The sequence below is a fragment of the Condylostylus longicornis genome, unplaced genomic scaffold, assembly GCF_029603195.1.
Source record: "Condylostylus longicornis isolate FDR11 unplaced genomic scaffold, ASM2960319v2 ptg000028l, whole genome shotgun sequence".
NCBI classification, from domain to species: domain Eukaryota; kingdom Metazoa; phylum Arthropoda; class Insecta; order Diptera; family Dolichopodidae; genus Condylostylus; species Condylostylus longicornis.
In genome coordinates this window covers 448,386-469,992 of record NW_026577997.1, presented here as the reverse complement: position 1 = coordinate 469,992, position 21,607 = coordinate 448,386, and the positions used below count along the sequence as shown (strand labels likewise).

The window sequence follows — 21,607 nt, the reverse complement described above, 5'->3', positions numbered from 1 at the left end:
TACACGTGTACAAGCTAAAAAAGAAAATATCCTTCTGTAATTGTTTGTTTGTCGTTCTTCTGTGAATATAGTAAATATACATATCGTATACAATACACATAAAAATAAAATTAATGACGTCATAAATATGGTTTCATTATCCATTTTTTTTTGTTTTACACTCCGATACGATGTGATACAAGATAAACGTCATAAATATGACGTACAATACTAATGAAATGGAATAATAGTCCACCTACAATGTTCTTTCAAAAGAATTAGATACTACAGTATTGATATTTCAAGCTTATATGGATCGTAACGTAGGTTGCCATTAACGTATATTGTGCACCGTTCATTTTAGCAATAATAAACAAAAGGTAAAATATAACAACAAAGGAAAAAAAATGTCAGAACGCCCTCGCATAAATTATTAAAACTGTAGCGTAAAAAAACTTGCTTTTCCTTTTTTTTTTATTTTTGTGTTTTTAATTATGAAGTAGGTTTGCGTACGAGAAAATAAAAATGAATACTATTATGTATAATAAAAATTAATGGTTTTTTATAAATATTTTTTGTAGGTAGCCAGTGGGTAAATTGAATTATTATATGGGAAGGAATCAAAAATAAATAAAATAGAATTCATTATTTTTTAATTTATTTTCATAGCTATAAAGAACATATAGTGTTGGGTTGCAAAGTATATCTTTCTAGGCTTTCTTTACCTATTAAAAAAAAGTGTATTAGAACAAACTGGTGCTTTTTTGAAAGGGGAGAGGAGAAAAGCGAAGGCGTCGCCAGATACTGACCTATGAAAGAATCACCTGTCAACCGAGTTCTGTCAACTCCGAAAAGAATCAGCTTTAATGAAGGCAGACGACCTCCTGCACGAACTTCAATAAATATGTTGTGAAAATAACTGAAAGTTCTTAGGAAAATTTGCCTCCTATCGAAAACGAATATAAAACATTCCTCATGTCCTACAACACCAGAATTTCCATAGAGTATGAACAACTCTATTCATACATTAAACTTATAATGATACAATCATAAATTCCTATAATCGAAATCAAATGTTTAACATAACCAAAATTTACTCTGGCTCATCAAAAATTTTATATAGAATTATAAAATTTTTTTTCGCTTTTTTTTTCAAAATTAAATTGCCTATTGATGGGTATAGTTGTCAAAAATAAATTAGAATAATAAAAAATTGCAAAACAAAAAGGATGTAGATATGTATTTGGAAAATGATAAAACTTTTAGCCTTTGGTAGAATTAAGATATTGCATTTTTTGTGTGTAACTTAAAAATTATATTTAATTTTTTCTATAGGTTCTGCCGGGTATTGTATAAAGTAGTTTGTAGGTTCGTTTTTTTATATCACCCCTACTAGACTAGATACACACTTTTTTCTTAAACGCCTACGTAATTTGTATTTGCGTTCATGTTATTATCCTTTATAAAAATGTATGTAATTCTGACTGTAATAAAATGTGTAGGTTATTTTGCCGTATAATTTCTAACTGCATATATATATTGAGTCTCTAGAGCACAAATTTATGTATATTTAATTTAGTTATTGCTTTCAATACTATAATTATTAATATAAGATATCTTATATTATCCTGTATAGCAATTTATTTTAAAGTAATTTAATGGCAATATCCTTTTTGTTTTTTAATTCTATAGGCAAATACAGCATTTTTGATAAAAAAAAATTATTATTTTTATGAAGTAATGAAGTTACACACATAATTTAAGTACAGGTAGAAAATTTTTGAGATATCAAAACAGAAAATTTTTCGGAAAAAGTTATGAAGTCATGCTAAAGTCTTTTGATTACTATTGCCAAGGAAGATGAAAAAGACTGATGGTTTTGAATATTTTTGTGTTTTCTCTTTTATTGATTCCCATATATATAAAATAGGTCTCCTTTCTGGTTGTGGAAAACTGCGTGTTAAGTATTTTTTTTAAATTTCAACACCGGCATCGCTCTCATCGTCGGACCCTTTGGTAAATGGATACACGTCAAATTTATCCCCTGCAAAAAAGGGATTCGGACGTAAATCCTTTACAAAGCCTTGTTATTAAAAATATAGGAATACAAATGCATATAGAAAAAAATCTATTGAAATTATTTCTTAAATACAAATTGTATAAATTTTAGGAAATTACTTGCCGACAAGATGCTAACACTCTAACTATAAATAATTCTAATTTATATAAAGCAAATTTTTTTTGTTTTTACAATTTTCCATATAAAACAAATTATAAGGAACTTTGAAAATATTAAGTATGAACCTTAAAATATGACAAGAATTGAAAATAATGAACCAAGAACATCTTTTTGCAAAAAAACGATTCGCGTGGCGAGCGTATTAAAAAAGTTTGCATATTTAAAATTAAATAAATTCCTAAAATTTAAATCTATAAAGTAAATGTTAGAAATGATATTTTGAAAATATTTTCCTAGAAAGACGTATTTAGAACCATCAAGCTTCCTTCATTGACACCAAAAATTATTTCTTAATAACAATCTGCTATTCATAATAACAAATTAAACACTTAAATTGCATTGCAACAATATATTTACCTATGTATAAATACTTAAGCCATAAACATCTTCCTGGTTACGTATTTTTAAAATAATTGTATCGTTTTTCATTTTAATAAGTCATGCGTTTCACATTGCAGGAAAAAATTGATATATCTCAAAAACTTCCATGTGTTCTGCAAATAAAGGCAAATATGTTTTAAAAATCTGCACTATACCCAATTTTTTCTGTTAATTAAGACCCGAGAATCCACTAACATTTCAACAATATTTCATTCAATTCTTATTAAAACAATTTTGCTATTTAAAAAAAATTACATACATACATACATATTTGCTAATCTGTATGTATTTATGTATTAGTTCTATGCTTAAGCATAAAAACTTACTTTTTAGTTACACCAATTAAAAAATAAACTTCATTTAAATTTTACACTAGCCTATACTTAACAGATTTATACTTACTAAGTTAATATTTGGCTTCATAAGACTGAATCGACCAATTCCATCTTCATCTCAAACAAATAAAAGGAATTTCAAGAATTAAGAAGAATATTATTAGAACAATTACAATTTAAATCTTTAATCAATGAACACGCAAACCCAAAAAACAAGTTTATCTAATTTTTTGTGAACGCACCTTGTCCAATTATATGGAAATGTAACACAAAATCCCTCTTTTCTTCATATTTAAAATTTATCATTTCTTTATACATAAGTATTTCAAATTTATCATATTTTGTCACTTTTAATTCTTAATACATACTATATTATTAAAAATTTTACAATATACATATACTTATACATAATTACCTTAAGCTCGTGAACAAACAGCATTTTTCACAAAAATTTTTTTTAAAATTCTTCCGTTATCTTTTACTGCTTTTTTTGGTTAAATTTCTTTAAAACTTCAAAATCGAAAAGTCAATTTTGACTTATGATACAGTGATACAACATTTTGGTGACTGTGTCGCTACATTTAGCGATTTTTTATTTTCCAGAGCGATAAATCAAATGAAATTATGACAGCGACTTTTTTTAGTGATTTTTAAAAAGATTTTTAGTGATATTTAATTACTTTAGCGACTTTTTTCTTTTGGTAGTCTTCATCTAATTTCAGTTACGTAAATTTTCAAAATTATGAAAATGAATGTATTTAAAACTAAAATAGAGAACCGAAGAACTTTAAAATCACTTGTGTATTTGAAGAAATTTTGAAAAGTATTTTCACTTTACTCAAGTATATATCTACTCGTTATATTTTTTCACTGAAAAATTTGGAAAAAGCTTCTTAAATGTGGATATAAACGAAAATGCTTTTGAAATAATTTTTGAAGATTGAGAAAATATTTAAGTTCTTTAGTTCCGTATGGTGTTTTTAGAATAAATGGAAGTTGCATCTAAACGAAAATTAACATCTTGGAACGACTCAAACTTCTTTGATGTAAGTTTTTTTTAAATATATATAATATAATTAAATATGTAATGTTACATATATTTAGTTGTATCAATATAATTACAAGTTAGTAATTATAAGTTAGCAAAAAAATTGAAGCCTTAAGTAGCAACTAACATTTTAGCAGAGCTATTTAAGACTTCAATTTTTATAAATACCTTTATAAATTTATCATTTTAAAATAAATATAATAAAAATTAAGCTCGTTTTGTTTAAAAACTTTAACATAAATTACGTCTCAAGGGTGTAATATGTATTTTTTATAACAATATTAATAGATTTTTAAACATGAACATTTTTCTCATAAACCATTTTAAAAAAATTGGGAGTAAAGAGGACCTTTAAATAACACACACATTCAATTTTAGCATGAATACACAAAATTTAAATCAAAAACAAATTTTCTAAGGTTAAGAAACAAAAAAAATTAAATTATGTATACTCTACTACATACTAAGTACGTAGGTAATTTTTATTATTATTTTTATTATTCTATATTTTAAAAACTTAAATATATATGTAATTTTTAATGACATAATGTACGTTTCATATATTCATCGTGATCTTCTCAATAGAAACCATAACCAATAAGTGTGAACATGTGATATATATAGGTATACATAAATATTGAATTTAAATCGGCAAATTTTAGAACAGAAATGGAACATTATAAATAGATCATATGATATTGAAATCAAAATATCTATTATTAAATTGAAAATTTCATTTTATTGATTTATGAATAATAAAATAACAAGGTTAAGCTATTGAAATATATTCTTAAAATACAGTAGTTTCCCGACGGTGTTAAATGACAACTTACATAATGTTTAGTTATAATTAGCATATTAAAGAAAAACAAAATATTTTTTAATAATTACCATGAAATGAATTTTTTTTGAAAGAAATGAATGGGTTGCAGACCTGGTCTCAACTCCAACATGTTTAGAAACTTGCAATGCGAAACTTAAACTACATTTGCAATAAATTTGATATTTGAGAAATGATTTCAATCAATTTTCCAAAGCCAATCAATTTTAAGCAAAATTGAATTCGAAAAGTGTGTTAATTTTTGAATGACAGGTTTTTTAATAAAACCTTTTATCTAATATGCAAATGTAGTAGAGAAAGTGTGATTGCGTTTTTGGCAGAATATCAATTCCAGAGCATATTTTTCGAAAATTATGCTTTTTTTCCATAAAAAGGTTGACGGAAACTTAAAAAAATTTTTTTTTATCTAAAATTTTTGTTTTTCTGAAATTCAAAATTTTCCAGGAAAATTTGATATTGTTAATTTTTAAATGTGTGAATTGACAATAACCACATCAATTTGACATTCGAAAAAAAAACAATCAAAAAATAGAAAAAAATAAACCTACCGAAAAGTCGAAAATATCAATATGTTGTGTAGGCGCGTAGGTCATTTGGGTAACCCGATTTTACATATACGGGTATAAAAACATTGTTATATAAGCACTTCCTACTATGCGTTTATAGCGTTGTAACCCCAAAGTACTACGCTAAAGCTCTCCATACTACTGTTCTTGTTACAAAAATATTGGACAACTACTGAAAGAGGTGTTATTATTTTAATTTTACCGTGTTATTGACGTAATGAAGACATTGTTTTCGTTAGAATACTTGTAATCTATTTTTATAATAACTTTTATTTTTGAAATTCTTTATATAGAATATTTATATTTAGAGTTATTTTCTATTTTAAAACTCTATATATTTCTATTGTACTGGTACTTTTTAATCACTGCCTTAGCTTCATAAGGCTACCGTGAAGAGAGAGTAACCCTCATTTTCCTTTTATAAAGGAATTAGTTTATATGAAGGAAAATCTTCACCGCCCTTTTGTGTCTTAAGTCATAATGCACAAAATATAATAATAGCTCGTGAAAGTTCTAGGCTGTTAAAGTTTAGTTTGATGAAGAGCTAAATAAAGTTTAGAAAAAGAAGATATACAGGACAAAAATTTGAAAGAATATTATATTTCGCGATTGAATAGAATTATTTTCGAAAGTTTATACTAAAATAAAATCCTAAATGTTTAAAATCCTAAAATGTGTTCCAGGGTCACATTCTTAATTTTATAACTTAAAAAACTTTTGTAAGATGTCTACGCAGTATGCAGATAAAATTTTATTGTTTGTAAACTAAAATCGGACACTCATAAAACATTAGGACTAAAATTTAGTCATATTTTTTTATATACATTTCTATATAAATTTACGCGGATAGATGCAAAGTGATTAAACGCAAAATGTGGTTAAAAACAACCTTTTATAATGACACCTAATAATTAAATAGGTTAATTAAAATGTTGACGATTTATATACCCTTATAATAGTGAAAAGTTAATTTTTTTTATGGCATCCCCGACAATTTGTCAAAGCGGAATTTTGCGAACTGAGAAATTGTCAAATGTCAGTTAGCAAAATTCCGCTCAAAAATCGTTTGGCGTCAGTTAGTTTTGGAGATTAATTTAGCGGAAGTGGATAGAATAGTAATTGATGCGAAAAAAAAATTTAATTTAGTTTGGATAAATTAAAGAAAAAGAATTTATGAAATTTTTGTATAATTTCAAAAGCTGTGCCTTTATACCTATTAAGGATAATTGCATATGTACGAGGTCCCAACAAATGGAAAACTCGGCTAAATGCAATTTTATGTTGGGCCTAAATATCCGTGTTCTATTAATTTTACCGCTAAAGTTCTATATTTTACAATAAACAAAGCTTTTTTGTTAAAAAAAAGTTAAACAATCGTGTTTAAAAAATTAATTTTTTCTATAATATAAGCATTAAAAAAATTGTAATGGAAGCTAATATACATATGTACATAATATTATGTACATTGAAGCCACTAGCTATAATTATACACACATTTATGGATAAATAAAACAAACAACAAATACTATATATGAATGTATATAAGAAGAAATAGGAAAAAAAACAAACTGAAGAAAAAAACTATAGTCGGCTTGTATCGGAATAAAAAATAAGAAAATCAAAAAAAGAAGAAGTAATCAGCCAAGTTTTCAATCTAAACAAAAATAAAAACAAAACACATTCCAGTTACATACTGCGTTATTTCATCATCACATTCGTATACATATATGTACATATAACAATTTTACAACTCATTAGACACGAGTGTTAAGTGACTTAAGTTATAAAAATTTTTATGTGGCAAAACAATAAATATAAAAAGGTAAGAAAATATGTGTGTATAAATGTGTGTGAATACTGTAATACATGTTTACTTATAATATAAGTAGAGTTGGTATATAAATTGGTGTTATAATTATATATAGATAAATATATGTTCTTGTATGTAGAACGAAATGTGAATAGAATAACATTATCAATTCTGTTCGATTGATTATTAAAGAGTTATAAAATATAGCGTATAATTTGTACATGATATGTATACTACATTGTTCATTCTTATGTAAGTGGGTACATGTCTACATATATAGCGCATTAGATATAATAATATTTATGAATATGCTTGTAATAAATTCTGCAACTGAATGTTAAGTGATAAGGTTTCTCATTTCTTAAATATTATATTTCGAAGAAAGTGAGTGAAACATTAATTTAGAAATTTTAATATTTATAATACTAAAATTTTTACAAAATTTAGTAAGTGAAAGTAAATATTTTTCATTTTATGCATTTATTAATTACATTTAATTTAATTTTTGAACATTTAATTTTTTTTGAATATCTAGGTCTGTATATTTAAATTACATAATATGTACAACGTATGTATGTATGTATGCAGGTATAATAACTCATTTAGAGTGCTTTTAAAATAAATTAGGTGTTCCAAATTTCACACATATAATTTAATGTACAAATACGTAGGGTTATAACAAATGGATATTCATATTTGTGTTTATATGAGCGAATATTGAAAATTTTAAAGTGTTTTATAAAATAGTACTCTTTCATACAATAAATAAATTATAAACCTAAATAAATTCTTCATTATAATAATGAAAACTCATAATAAGCGTTTACAACACAAGTATGAAAAACAAGAAAAAAAGATTTGAAGAAAATTATTATAAATTTGATGTCTTTACTACAACAACAAAGCAGAAAATGAAAACGAACATTTGATGTTTTAATTAACGTTATAAATTTTTACAGTTACGGAGCTATTTTTCTTATTATCTAATTTATTTCTTATTTTTGTTTTATTATGTTTTGAATATTATTTATTATTTCTCTTTTTATCTTTTGAAAAACTGAAATAGTTCCTGTTTTCACAATCCCCCCGAACTTTTGTTACAAAAGCAGAACAAAAAGCCTTTTATCTTATATTTATTTTTATAGAGAAAAAAATTCGTGCTCGTGAATTTTGTGATGAAAAGTACAAATTCTCTCTCGATTTACTCAGATTTATTTCTCTATTGTAACTGCAAGTAAGAAAGTATATTTAGCTAGAAAATTTGAGAGATTATGATAAATCTATGTTAAGTTAACAGATAATAATGTTAATTTTAAATACAAAGAATCTAGCTTACCAAAAACAGTTGATGGACATAACATAATATTATGTGCAAATACAATTATTTCAAAAATCTCTTCTATACATTATAATATACGCATTCAACAGAGAATGATAAACCTGAAGAATGCAAATTAAAGAGAATCTCAATTATATTGAAGTATTTTAAGAGAACTTTTACTGAGAATAATTGTGAAATTTTTTAAATTGAGAGAACAATTTAACATACAAGAGATATTCGCTCTTTCGTGTATAAATACTTTACGACTTCTATCATTATATTACGACTTCTACAATCTACCGTTTTAATTTTACAAAATTTTGTGGTGATAATAAACCAGTTTATTTTGTATTTCACTATTTCAATATTATATATTATTATCTATGTAAACATGTTTAAATCAAATATAATTTCTTTGGGAAAAAATTTATTTAAATAAAATTCACGTAAAATATGTACATACATACATATGTTTGTTAAAGAGAAATGTGTCAAACTAATTTAATTTAATAAAAAGTTTATTGCATGTTCGCATTTCGTATAAAAAAGTATTTTTAGGAAAGAAATTACTCCTAATTTTTAAGTTAAGTAATACCTACATAGATACGTTCATATAAAGGTATTTGTCAAATTTATTTCATGAAATGTAAAACAAATTTAAATAATTATATATATTTGTGTGCATGTACTAACTACTTAGGCATGCATATAAAATACAATAGCCTTCAATATAATTATCGAAAAATGAGAGCGTGAAATTGAAGTTACAAGAAGATTTTTCTTATGATTTGTAAAAGCCAAACTTTTTAACAGTTTGTTCTGTAAGAGTATTTTAATGAAACGATAAAATGAAAGTTATAAGGAAAATGTGAAGACGAAACTGCTTTGCTTCCTTTTAAATTTTTAGTAAATTAAATGTACGTATGCATGTGTGAATGCCTCTATTTAGGGTAGAAAGATTGCGAAACGATTATGTACATAATAACTGAATGTAAATAATATGAAGCTCTTCTATTTTATTGCAATGCACTCATGGACAAACGTAAATAGCTTTTAGTTCATAATTAAGGCATGTACATATCTTAATTTTTCCAAATTTTAAGTCCAAATTTTTACGCTTATTTAACACGACACAGCCATATCATGAATGTATTTTGTGTAAATTGTATATATGGGTGTTAAATTTTTGTATGCATATTATTTATCCATGTACTTTTATAATTTAAAGCGTGCATACATAAATATAATTCTATACATACTTTTTATTTCTCGGTGACGAAGGCTTTTTTACTCAGATACTTTTTACTCACGCACACTACACTGTTTTTTAGTAGGGTTAGTCATATTTTCGATAAAGTGTGTGTAATATTAAAATTTGTACAGATATGTAGCATTTAAATGTGGTAAATTTTATAATAACGACACTATACATTTTGATTTCCACACGTCATATTGGCTAAATGATATACATCAGTGTAAAATTTTTTAAATTCTCCATAAGCAAAACTCATTCTGATATTCACCGTTTGTCATGCAAAACGCAAAGAGAGAGGAAGACCTAAAATCATAATAAAAAAAATAAAAACTAATTTGTTGTTGCACAAAAGAGTAAAATTCTTGAACAAATTTTATTTAAATTTGTAGTTTTAAAATTATATGGTACTTCTGTTATATGGTTGAATGATGATGGATCCACCTAACTCGCATGCTTGTGCTGCATTTACTATAAAAACTACACTTTTATAACCTTTTTTTGCCATAGAAACAATTATTTTATTAAATTTTTAAAGAAAAAATTATTTTTGCAACATACGTTTTTATTTTGATACGTAGCTTGAGTAACACGAAATGTAAATATGTACCTATGAGAAGCACAAAAGTGTACAGAATTCGATAAAGATATCGAGTAAAAAGAGCAGATTGTATAAAATGTTATGGGCTATGGCCTAAACTTTGAATGTGTGTGTCATTTAGTTATGGCATTCATACTCAGGTTGTTCATAATATAAAAATGATTGTCGAATGAATAAAATTAGCTCTTTTTAAAATAAAGCGAACAAAAATAAAAGAGAATAAGAAGAGAATTAAAATTTTGGTAAGAATGAAAATTGAGGATTGAACTCTTGTAATAACTCTTTAGTAGTGTAAGTGTAAGTATACATTTGTGTGCGGCAGAAAAAAAAAGCAATTGGAAAAAAATGTAATTTTAATCAAAACGAAATAATAAAAGCATTGGAGAAGTGATTCACCTTCAATTTCATTTAAGTGACATGTTTTCTAAAATCTGACGCTGTTGTTATGAAGTATTTATATTAGTTGTTTAATTTTTTTGTTTTATTTAGGAATTGGTCTGGTTTTTAAAAGGATCCTAATGAATACATAATATCTAAGTAAATAAGATATATATACATATGTACATATTATGAGTCTATGTGTACATAGTTCTAAAGTTTACTGTTACATTTAGAGTTCACAAATAAAACTGATTCCTAATCAGTATATGTATATTCATAAGTATGTATGTATGTGCGTATGTACGAATAAACATAACGATACCTAATTAAAACTCAATTCCCAGTTGTTGGGGTTTAAGAATACATTGTTAAAATTTGCGATTAAAACGTTAGCTTTATTGTTGTAATCAATATGTTCTTATATTTTGAAAATAAAATTTAAATATTTTAGCATACATTTTTCAATAATTCTAAATATGTATAGTCTCGTACATACTTATACATATGTAAAAGTATATATTATGATTATGCACAAATTAGCAACTAGAATGTAATTATTTCTCGTTCTTTATAAATTTCATATCGCATATTAAAGCACATTCCCTTTTTATGCGATTACCTAGGTTAATTTAATTAAGAATTTCTAAAAGAAACAAAGAAAACATTAAAAAAACCAAAACGAACTTAAAAATTCATTCATCATTTACTCTTCTATCCATTTATTGAATATTTACATACATACATATGTATGTATATTACAAATATAATTATGTATGTTTACAAAAAAACATATATAATATTATTACGTTTGTTTGAGCTTAGAAACATATGTAAATGTGGATGCATACACATAAAATAAATAATATTTTTTAATATTTAAAAGATATGTTTGAATGTTTGTATGTATGCATGTTTATTTATTTTTTACTTCCATACATACATATTATAAAATTTAATGTATAAATACCGTGACATGTTATTAATGTATTATAAAATATATATTACAGAGTTTTATACACAAATGATTGTGTTGTAGAAAAAGTAAATTTTTGCGAACCCTCATTTAATCTTTATTAACATGAAAAATAAACAGTAAAACATTAACAGCAAAAAAAATAATGTTGTGTGGTTTTTTTTTCTTATGATTTTTCTTTTATTATTATTATAATTATTATTATTATTATTATTATAATTGTTATTATTTTCCGACTCAGCATCTTACACATCAAGTGCACATACAACCTGTACAAGAGTTTACATACACGTTCAAACAATATCATACCTACAATCCGAATATAGCTATCTGTCAATTACACAAAGTAAACAAAAATTTTTTATATTTGTTTGCACATACATACGATACACATACAAATAGTTTTCATAAATACAAAATTTTTACACATTTTATATCAAAGACCATGTAAAGCTAATTTTCTACATACATACATAATGTTATATACGAGTGTATCAAAAATGTTATCTGTTAATTTGTGTAAGCACTTATATTACTGTACATTATTCAAATTCAATTCAACTCTCAATGTAAAACTCATGCATAGAATGATTAAAAAAAATTTCCAAATTTTTTCCTAATAAAAGGTAAAAGGTATAACGACATGATACATACATATATGTATATGAGTACGAGTGTAGTTTTACAACATATTTTGTCTAACTGTATAAACATAATAATTCAAAACATATGATTGTATAGACATGCAATTTAAGCGCTTTTTACATTAGATTAAAATAGTGTGTATAGCTATTCATAAATCACTACCTGGTATAAATAAAGCATGAAATAACATCTGTATACTTTGAAGTAAAATCGCCGTAGACAATTAAGTTAGTGTTATTAAGCTTATCCTATGAAACAAATAAGTTATATATATACACATGCAAGAGTTACACATAAGCATGAAGTAACCACAAGCCAGTAGGAACATTTAAGATGTAAATTTAATTACTGTTATAATAGATACACTTCAAAATCCAGAATTTCACTATTTTGTTTGACAAATCTATTTTTTCCTAATATTTTTTTTGCACTTTTTAAATGTGCCAAGTGGCTGTAGAGTAGTTATAAAAAGTATGCCAATTAAAAAGATCATTTATAAACAAGTGCTATGACATGCAATTAAGTAACTAAGTGAATCGGGATTAGTGCAAGAAATAATGACACAATTTGTAATATAAAATACAACGAATAATTTTCATGATCAATAATTTTTGCAAATCATTATTACGTGAATTTTTACACAAGCAAACTTGAATTTTATATTCTCTTCTTACTATTATTCAACTTTGGTTTGATTTATGTTATTATATAATAAATAAATATATTATTTTATTACATATTTCATATATACGTACATGTATATAAACACATACATATATTCAAACATGTTATGTTAATTTTTTAATTTAATGCATTTTTTCTTTTTCTCATAAATTCCTAAAAAATATGCACTAACTGGATCTGAGCAAGGTTGATCCCCACAATATATGCAAGAACTGAATCGGAAGTAGGTGAATCTTTGCAACATTTGTGAACTGGACCGAGAGGACAAAATATGCTTGAACTGTATGCTTGAGCTAGGTGAGTCCCATCAACATATTCAACAATTAGATCCGAACCAGGTGGTACCCTGCAATATGCACTACGACTGGATCTGAGTTAGGTGGATCCCTACAATACATGCACTGACTGGATCCGAATTAGGTCAATCCCACCAACATATTCAAGAAATGGAGGCGTACTGAGTGTATCCCTAAAAAATATACACAAATTGGATCAGAGCTAGGTGGATCCCTTCAATATATGCAAGAACTGAATCGGAACTAGGTGATTGTCTACAACTATTGTGAACTAGATCCGAGCTAGGTGGATCCCTAGAAAATATGCATGAACTGGATCCGAAGTAGGTGAGTCCCATCAAGACATTCAACAACCCAATCCGAGCTAGATGGATCCCTTCAATATACACATTGGCTGGATCCGAGCTAGGTGGATCCCATAAACAAATTTGACAATTGGATACGAGCTAGGTGGATTCCCACAATTTATGCTCGGTGAGTCCCATCAACTACTCAACAATCGGATCCGAGCTAGGTGGATCCCTGCAATATATACATGAGCTGAACCCGAACCAGGTGGATTCGTGCAATATATACATGGACTGGATCCGAACTAGATAGATTCCTGTAATATATACATGGATTGGATCTGAGCTGGGTGGATCCCATCAACAAATTCAATAACCGGATACGAACTATGTAGATTCGTATAATTTATGCATGAATCGGTTCCGAGCTAGGTGGATCCCATCAACAAATTCAATAACCGGATACGAACTATGTAGATTCGTATAATTTATGCATGAATCGGTTCCGAGCTAGGTGGATCCATCAACAAATTCAATAACCGGATACGAACTATGTAGATTCGTATAATTTATGCATGAATCGGTTCCGAGCTAGGTGGATCCAGCTGCTGCAATACATATCACATGTAGTAAGTAAATACAAATTTGTTATTGTAGTGTTGTAGTTCTTATTTTGTGTTAAAATAAATTTTGGATACTAAAGTAACACTAATAGAACGATAACATTTTGCTTGTAAATATTTTATGATAAATAATTTTGTTTAAATTATTTAAATTGAATTAAAAATTTAAATCAATATTTTTAAAACACTCTTGGTTCAGTTATATGTTCGGTTTTAGTGTTTAATTTTCTTTGTAGGAATAATTATTTTATAAAAAACTATCGAATATGTATAAATCAGATTTTCTCTTGCAAATAATAAATTCTATTTAAAATAATTTAATCCGGTTTAATCAAGTGCAAATAATAAACATGTTTATCCTTTGCTCTATGAAAAATCCTTGATTTTTAAAACGAAAAGTGCTGTATAGTTAGTACATCCATATGTAATACAGCTGTTATACGTTCAATATGTATATTATTTAACGAATAAATTTCAGTATTCCATAACTATTTTTTCAATTTTATTTTCATATTTCTAAATATCTATTCCATATTTAGGTTTTTTTTTAATTTCTCTTGGAAATCACATTTTATGTTCAGTTGAATTGATTTAAAAATTGACATATGTACTTGTTACAGTACATTCTGAAAATAGTTACAGTAAGCTTCTACTAAAAATTGTGAGACTAAATCTATTTTTTTTGTGGGAAAATATTTTGTATAAAATATGCAAACGGGGTACTTACATACATGAAATTTTAAAATATAAAAAACAAATTAAACTTTAATAAAAACATTTTGCTCACAAAATTTGCAACGGAAATTACTCTCACAGAAGCTAACCACTTTCTGTTTATTTAATTTATAGAAAGAACTTAACTTAAAAATTAAGTTCAAATAACATTGAGTGCGCATTATATCGATTTAAATATAATTCTGTCCCATTCTGTTGCTAGAAAATTAAAAAAATCTTACGATGATAGGAAAAAAAAAATAAAACTTGAAGTATATGAACTTTACTAAAATACTATGAAAGTCATTAAAATACTAAATTTGGATTTCAACACTATAAAAATTTTTTAATATTCATATGAGACTGCTTTTAGAAATATTCATATGTACGCACAGAGTTGCACATATCTCAAACCTTTTGGTTGAATTAAAATGATAGGAATTGTTAAAGACTTTATGACTCCAATCATTTCAAAGAAAATAATGAGGAATTTTAAAATTTGCTTAATTTATTAATTTTTCTTTTTATATTTCGATTATTCCATTGTAGAATAAATTTGTATGTTAGTTTTGGTTGTGAATAACTGTAATAACATGTGTGTATGTTCAAATGTGGGTATTATGTTTTTATTTCAGCTGTAATATTATAAATGATTAATAAATTTGTTGGTTTTGATATCTTTGTTTGTATATATATAACATGAATGGATGTTACTCTATAATGAAACATTTATTATTGCTTTAAAAAATAAATATAAGTAACTAAACATTAATATGTATGTGTTGAATTGGAACTAATAATGTTTTGACCTATGTGTTAAACTTTAGATTAGACATCTATGATGAATAAATTATGATAAAATCATATCATAATTTATTAATAATGTATTAGGGATCGCCAAAATAAAAATGTTTAAAAGATTAAATAAAATATTTAAAGAATTTTTGCACAACAGCAATAATGTACTCTGAGTATGAATTGTAGCCTAAACATTAGCCTTTTTAACTATTCAAAAACCAAATAAAATAAATTTTTTTTTTTTTTAAATATTTAGTCGCCCTACAATTAATATAAAATTTTCCAATATACCAGAGTAAAATTAGTGGGAAATACAAAAAAGAAAAAATTTTAGCCAATAGTAGTGAAAAATAGCAATTGATTAAATCAATGAATTCAGTGCTTCATACTTCTACCGTTATTCGATAGATTTATTGCAAAATTACAATAGAAAAATTTTCTAAATCCTCTTTGAATGAATAAGAAGCTAAAAAATGCTATCATATTTACAACAATCTGTTATTACACAGCTTCGCTTGCATCACAAATATTGATTTTTTATGATGTAAAAAACAGCAAAAGTAAAAAAAATTTGTTTTTTTTTTTTTTATTTTGTTATGTTGAAACCCTTAAAGATGCACACGTTCTCCAGTTTAATCGAATATACATACTCGCAAGTAAAATTAACAAAACAAAAAAAACTTTAGTTTGTAATAATATAATCAGAAGGTTAAAACGAAAAGAATAAAAGTGGTATATATTACTATTCGTTACTTTGCTTTGTTAAAATACGCGCACACATTGTATGTATGCACTATTGTATTGTTTCTTTTACATAAATGGTAACTATTTGTTTGATACCATCTCTTCAGTAAGATTTTTAACATGTTGTATATAATATAAAGTTAAATTATACTGAGAAATTTTAATGTTATAAGCTCAGATAATCATATTATAAAATATTTTTTTGGATTTTCTTTATTTGAACCATAGAATATTTGAGATTATCTGAACGAAATGATCTTAAACTAATATGATACTCAAAACTATATAGCCCAAATTTTTGTATCGCCCTAAAAATTATACGATCTAAAAAGAATTAACCTTTGTTCATTTATATATTGATACTTCTAAAAAAAGTTTTAAAATATTAAATTCCACATTCTTTATCGAGCAATTAAAATTTTTGATTGCACATTTTTCGGCAAACCCCTGCAATAGATGTGTAATAAGCCCTTAACTAGTAATTGTTGTTTCAGTTAAATAAATTTAAAAAAGATTTTGGTAAAAAAACGACTCTTATTATTATTGACAGATTAAAAATTTTGTAACATCTCTAAAAATTTATATTTGCAAGATATTTGAAGATAAATTTTATTTTTCCACCGGTCAGTTTAAAATTTTAATTTACTGCCGTACAGGTTAAAACTAATTTTAAAAATTTATAAATGTTGTTATTTATCACATTGCTTATTCACATTAAATATTGCTTTTATTAAACTTATAGTTTATTTAAACAATAATGTTTTATATTTACTGAATTATACATATCGATTTGCACGTTGAATTGTACACTGAGCATGCCAATATCAGTACAACGGTCCTATTGTACTTGACGTTAAATTAAATTTTTATATTTAGTTCTATATAAATTTTGACTAATAAATTTCACTAATTTAAAATTACTTACCAATTTTATTTTTTGATACTCGTACACTACGTTGATGAATAGAAATTTAACACAGTAAAAAATTTTACAAAAATTATTTTCTTAATAATCTAGTACGTAACAAGATATGTGGATATTTTCAAAGACAAATTGTTAACAGGATGCATCTCCAGTTGTAAAAAATTAGAGTTCCCGTACCTTTTTCATGAAAAAGAGAACGTTTGCTAAGAAAAGAGATTACTATCATGACATAAACATTATTAGAATATAATATACGCTATACGCATATATAAATATATATATATGTATATATACATGTTATATATACATACATATGTATATATATATAAGACAAGTTAACCTAAGATAGAAATGTAAAGCATAAAATTGAGAGAATTATGTGAGTTTTTAATAATATTAGAAAAATATGCCCATATAAAAAATTTACAGGAAAATTTTCTTGGACAGATCGAATGTATTTTTTGAAAAAGAGAAATTGCGAAAAAATTTTTGTTTGGAAAAACTAAAGTTAACAAGGAGGAAAAGTGACAAAAAGACAACATTTCCATTTAAAAAATGTACGGATGGGAATCCTCTTCTTTTACAAAGCTTAGTTATGATGTAAGTTTTTCTTTATGATTATGCATCTTCGATCTTAAAAATTATACAATACACAACACAAAATATATACATACATAAATGTTGTAACTATAAACTAAACAGTTTTGTATGTAGTTGTAAGAATATACTTATACGTGAAAGTCTTTTATTGCTTATTATTACTGGGAGTGTTACGTTAACTATTATTTTTCATGTCATCAAAATATAAAAAGCTTTCTTTTAAATTTTATTCCGTCAAGTATTTCTCTTTAAAAAAAAATTATTGTGAATGTTTAGAAATTTTGATCAAATTCCATCTTTAAAATTAAAATTTCGTGCAAATAATTGATAGCGTTTAAATAAGGAGTTCTGATAAAATTTATAAATAAATTTATAAACAATTACGAACAAAATATATTTACACGTCATTGGCAAATTTATAATTATAACATTAAAATTTAAAAAATTTAATATATTTTTATTTGCCAAAAAAAATACGTCACTATAGTGATGTACAAGCGAATTAAGTTGAAATTGTGGAAGTCATGGTGAACGCTAAAAATTATAAAGCTTTTTCTTTTTAGTTCTCATTTATATTTTTTTTTACTAACTTTGTTTGTTTGTTTTCGCATTTATGCCCTTTTGTTTTAGAATTATTATATATTTGTGAATATTTTCATTTGTATTTAAATTATCTCTAGAAACAATTAATGCTCTACTTAAATTTAAAAAAATTTCGAAAAATGTTCCTAATAATAATAATAATGAACACTTAATTTTTAGTTGAGAAAATTATCTTTCTAAAATAAACAAACGTAATAGAGAATAAGCTTAAATTTGTTACGTAAACAATATTTTTTATAAGAAAATATAACTACAATACATATAAGAAAATGTTACGGAAGAGAATTCAATTATTAAACCAAAGCAATTAGAATTAAGTAATTTGAAACTAAATTATAAATTACGTATTACGTATGTGTGTATTCTGTTTTATTCAAATATAAAAAAATCAGATTTTTGTAGTGAGAAATATAAAGTATTATTGAATTTTTATCAAAATATACATACATAGTATATAAGAAAAAGAAATCAAAAATTATATTTGGCTTAGAAAAATCTTCATTTGATAAAGAGAAAACTAATAAAAATTCAATCAGCAAATAATTTGTTTGACTTAAACAAATAATTTGTTTAAATCAAACAAAGTACACTGTTCCAAAAATAAACAAGATAACTTAATGATTGATGCTCATTTATATTTTATCCTATAATTGACTTTAAAAAAATCTATAGCGATAGCAAAAAATGGGAAAAGTATAATAATAATTCCATTAAAAATTAAAATCTTAATTTATTATTCAAGTAAAAAACAAAAAAAAATGAGAAAAAAAACGATCTTTATCAGAGCAATTTTCGTTATAGTTCTCGCATCCATTTATATTGCGTTAAAAATTGAAAATTAATGTGAAAAAAACTTATATTTCACTACTAAAAAAGTAGAATTGTTTATTTGTTCGCTTTATTCGTTGTTTAAAATTAAAAAATTATTAGTTACAATAATGTGTATGTGTTTTTTTATTTTTTCTTTTATTATTCCACCCAACAATATTTTTTTATCGCATATTTCAGTCTCTACTTATAGTTGCTACTGCAATTTCTAAATGAAGTTACTTTTAAAAAAACTACTGTACGTATATGAGAGTGAAATGTGACACGGTTTTCTAATAATATTTTAATCAATGTTATTTGTATATTCGTATGTTTGCATAGAATATTGATGGTTTGATATTTCAATGTAAAAAGGAACAAAAAAATATATTTTGTCAAATGATACACGATTTTGATTTTATTTATTTAATTTGAATATTTAGTTTTTTGTTTTGTTTTAATTAAAAATTGAAACAAACAATAATACTTATAACATAAAATATAACAATTTTTTAATTGTAGGTATTTATACGGAATAAAGTTGAAAAGTGAAGGAAGGAAGTGTATAGTTTGCTGGGAACAAAATTCTAAAAAAATTACCAAAAATTCTCATAGAGCATAGAACATAGAGCATTATATTATTGCTGCTTTGTTTAATCTTATTAAATATGTAATTTATACTTTAAATGCCTGTGAAAAGTGTACCTTGTTTAATTTATTCAGGTGTTCACTGTACTCAGATTGATACACTTATTAGTATAATAGTGCAGTTTGCTAATTTATTTCTTTCTTGGTATCAAGATTTTATGAAAATAAGATTAATCGTTCCGTGTTATCGCTTCTGACCTATCTGGCTCAACATTCTTGTTCTAGAGGATTCTCGCTTCAAATAGAGCAAGGTATTCTTACAATAAATAGGTATTTTATGACCATAATAAATGATTAAATGCAAAACAAATCTTATTCCAAAAACTTTATTAATTTTTTTTTCCAGTAAATTTAAATGTTATAAGCCAGATTTTAAATTTATAATATTAAAAAAATTTGAGAAGAAAAATAGATTACTGACAATTTTGATTTTTTTTTTCGTTCTCTTTTTCGCTTAAATTATTTGATCACTCTGTGATGTAGCGTTAAAAAGGAATTAATAACTTTTATTATTGTTTACGCTAATGTAATGATTTCGAATTTAAAGTTAGTTAGCTAAGCTAAAAAAAATTTTTTTTTCTGATATTGTTCTTATGCCTTCGTTCTTTGCAATTTGTTTATTTTTTAAAATCAGAAATTCGTAATTGTAATTTAAAAAAGAAATAAAAAAATTCAAGATTTTGTTTTCAATTTCACTTTATTGAACGCCGATTTCATTAGAATCGAAAAAGAGAATTATTATTTTATTCAAAATTATATCAGATTCATCGGAATCTAAACTTCTAGGAAACATTTTGTTAATATAAAAGATCAATGATTTTAATTAAACTGGTTTGAAGACAAAATGTATTAGAGAACGGAATACATAAAACTAAATTAGTTACATAACTTAATAACAAACGGATTTGGAATCGTCTCCTACGAAACCTTATAAAATTTAGCATAAATTTAGTTGACACAATTAAAAGGCACTATAATATGTACTCCAACTTTTTAAATTTTATTGCGTAGTAAAAGCATAGTTTTATTTTAAGACCAAAATTTCATTTTATAAATTTTTTCATTGATGTACTTATGTAGCTTTATATGTATAATATTTTCTTTCGATTTCGTTCTTCTACATCTTGAGGAAGTTTGAATTATAAAAAAATAAATCATAAATACGCGAAAAAAAGTGGCACGAGCAAAACGAGAAAAAAATCTGCACAAGTAAATAACTGCAAATAACTGGAAAAAAATGCTAGAATTTACTCGTAAAGCGTGTATGTACAAAAAATTCATAGTAATAATAATAAAAAAAAAATAGAATAAAAATAGAAGGAATAGAACAAAACAGAAAAAAATTTTTTACAAAAAAAAATTGATTCCAATGATTTTACCTTGAAATTTGTTTTTCTGATTCATTGATTACAAGAAAATAAATTAAAAGCAACCAAAAATTAAATATGAATTAAAAAAAACATGCTAGTGCAAAAAAGAATCAGGCGAATATCGAAAGATAAACAT

The 21,607-nt window shown here is 24.9% G+C and overlaps 1 long non-coding RNA gene across 2 annotated transcripts in view; it reads left to right on the top strand.

Moving 5' to 3' along the window:
- The first annotated feature begins 6,482 nt into the window (after positions 1–6,482).
- Positions 6,483–21,607, top strand: part of LOC129607697 (uncharacterized) — a 42,566-nt gene continuing 27,441 nt past the window's right edge. The window contains exons 1-4 of one of the 2 annotated variants that reach the window (XR_008696832.1): positions 6,483–7,211; positions 13,243–14,071; positions 14,235–14,268; positions 19,976–20,487. This is a non-coding gene — a long non-coding RNA (uncharacterized LOC129607697). Of the gene's footprint in view, positions 7,212–13,242; positions 14,072–14,234; positions 14,269–19,975; positions 20,488–21,607 lie in introns of those variants that run through there. The other variant, XR_008696833.1, reaches the window with a different exon arrangement.